The sequence below is a fragment of the Magnolia sinica genome, chromosome 7 (genome assembly GCF_029962835.1).
Source record: "Magnolia sinica isolate HGM2019 chromosome 7, MsV1, whole genome shotgun sequence".
Classification (NCBI taxonomy): Eukaryota; Viridiplantae; Streptophyta; class Magnoliopsida; order Magnoliales; family Magnoliaceae; genus Magnolia; species Magnolia sinica.
Window position 1 is genome coordinate 30,491,193 of NC_080579.1, and position 3,005 is coordinate 30,494,197.

The window sequence follows — 3,005 nt, forward strand, 5'->3', positions numbered from 1 at the left end:
TCTTGACAGCACTCGACATCTCTTAACTGAAGGAGGATTGGTTGAGGGGTTGATCATCCATCGTAAGACTAGACACCACTCGAAATCCCCTAAGTTAATTGAAGTGATGGCTAAAAACTAACCTCTTCTACCCCAACATAGGGTGGAGGACATCCAAGATGAGAATGAGGTGCATCAAGCACCCCCGCCTCGTACTTTATGAGATTATTTACAACCGGCGGGGGTGAGTACACCCTCATGCATGGTTTTTCCTGAGAGTGCAGGACACATGGATATCAAGCCAAGGGTGATCCAATTCTTTCCTAAATTTCATGGGCTTGAGTCAGAAAATCCATATTTACATCTGAAAGAGTTTGATGAGATTATAGCTACTTTATACTTTCCTAATGTATCTGATGGCATGGTTAGGTTGAACTCTTTCCCTTTTCTTTGAAAGAGAAAGCTAAGACGTGGTTACATTCACTACGTCATCGATCAATTGGCAGATGGAATGACATGACAAGGGAGTTTATTAAGAAAATTTTCTCATACCACCCTTAAAAAGTCGATCACGAACTTCGCCTAAAGGGAAGATGAAACATTCTTCCAATGTTGGGAGCGGTTAAAGGATCTTGTCAGTTCATGCCCACAACATGGCTTTGAAATGTGGCCCATTATGAACTTTTTCTATGATGGACTGATATCTCCCATGCGCCAATTAGTTGAGATGATGTGTAATGGGGAGTTTATGAATAAAGGTGTCGATGAGGTGTGGGACTACTTTGGTAAGCTTGCTGAGAACACACAATCATGGGACATCTCCCCTAAACCAAGTACTACGTCTAGGCCAACTCATTCCAAGGAAAGGGGAAGAATGTATCTCCTGAAAGAGGATGATGATATCAATGCTAAAGTTGCTAATCTTACTAGGAACCTTGAGGCCATGGAATTAAAGAAGGATAAGGCTAAGGAAACTGTTTGCGGTATTTGTGCTTCAACATTCACACTACTGAAAATTGCCCAACTATATCTGCCTTTCAAGAGGTACTGAATGAGCAATCTAATGCTGTAAGCAATTACCAAAGACCTTTCAGTGGGCCCACCTCTAACACATATAATCCTGGTTAGAGAAATCATCTAAACTTCAGTTGGAGGAATGGATAAACCGCTACACCTTAAGGTTTCTATCACACCTCGGACTTGGTAACTGGAGTCACAAGGAACTCGATAGCCAGTTCTGTCCACAACAGCCTCCATAGTACCCCATTCTCGGCTCCTGAAGCAGGTTCTAATCCTAGGATCCTACAAGGAGGATTTTCATAATCATCCATTCCAATACGAGCATACCCAAGATCACAGCAAGTAAATCTTAGAAATAATAAAGGAACACACAGCAAAATCCACTATAAATTTGAACTTTAGATACATGGCTAAAGGAAATATATATGATAGCAATAGAAAGAGGGAAGGATCTACAACACAGGGGTCCTCAGCTCAACTCTTATCGAAGCTCCGCTGCTAAGACGCTGACCTAGGATCTCCTACACGCATCAATCGTGCATAAGCTTATAAAAAGCTAAGAGGGTGGTGAAAGTGTATGACAAAGGTGCACAGAAGAATAATAGGGGATGCAGAAGGGAAACATGATTAATACTAATATAACTAGCCTTACCAAGGTTAAGCCATGAATGCATGAAGCCTTACCAAGGCTATGCAATGCAATAAGGCTTATACAGCCGATACTAATGCAATGCGAAATAATGTTAATGCTTGTAAGCAGTCTACATATCCAATACAGTTCCATCATAAGGAATATCATCGGGATCTAATGCACTACAGGATGACTACCGCTCTCAAGACTGCAGAGTCAAATGGGCGTAAGAGACCACACTACCCGCCTATGGACATTCAATCACCAACGAGGCTCAACGGTAGCAAGCCCACTCACGAGCTGGTTAGACTCAGCCTAGTAATGCCCACTCACTCAAGTGGATAAGGCCATATACCATCTCAACCGACTACACGACAGTGGGAGACGCAACCTAACGGTGTAAGGCACTCGGGCACTCATAATTTTTACTCGGTCATGGCGTTGAGGTGTCCTCTAAGTACCTTAAAGGTTTAGGGACTTTTACCCAGGGATATCCTATGCACTCCAAATGCTCAAATACTATATTTTTGGTGTCCACATATGGCCATCCATGAATACCCCTGTGGAGGCAAGGTCCTGATGAAGCAAGGGCAGTAAAATCCATGAGATGTGATGTCAAATGCATGAATCACGCATACCAATCATGCACTAGCTCCAAGCACTCAATATGCACAAGAGGGGAAAACTCCATCCCTTTATCATATCAACCCAATGACCACACACAAATGAAATCCAAACATACCATGATGCATATGGGTCATGAGGGTGCGCCATACGGCAATGATAACTTAGAACATACTCCTCCTTCCCAAGGAGGGAATCAAATATAGGTACTTAGACAATTAATCTAAGGAACAATCCTCTAGTGGGGGCCTAATACTTTGGGGTAGCCCACAAAACTAAGGAGGGCAATATATAAGCCTAAAGGAATGAGCGGTCCTAACGAGGGCCTATGGTGGGCCTTAAACCACCCATAACAACCCACGTGCTTACCTTAGGGCCACCAAGGAGGACATCCAACCTCAACTGGGTCCTAAAAGATAGCCCGCCACTACTCAAGTATGAAATAAGGCCCAAGGCCTAAGCAATCCATGGCCTAGTGGGATATACACCAAGCCCAACACATAGGCAATATAGTGGGCCCTTAAGTAAGGTTTGGGCCCAACTAGAAAGGTTATAAACCCACATGTTGTGGTGGGCCTAATGGGAAGTCCGGAAATCCAACCATAAGGGCAATTCTTATACTTATTTCAAGTGAGTTGGGCCTCACAACTTGGCTCAAGTACAATGGTTATTTTGGTGGGTAACCAAGGGCCCAACTACTTGCATATTATGGCCCACAAACCCATCACAATGAGTAGTAAATGGAGGCCCA

At 43.4% G+C, this 3,005-nt stretch overlaps 1 non-coding gene across 1 annotated transcript; it reads right to left on the reverse strand.

The window, feature by feature from the left end:
• Positions 1-532: 532 nt before the first annotated feature.
• On the reverse strand, positions 533-639 carry LOC131252354 (small nucleolar RNA R71). The gene has a single exon (XR_009174379.1). It is a non-coding gene; the product is annotated as a small nucleolar RNA R71 (small nucleolar RNA).
• Positions 640-3,005: the final 2,366 nt, after the last annotated feature.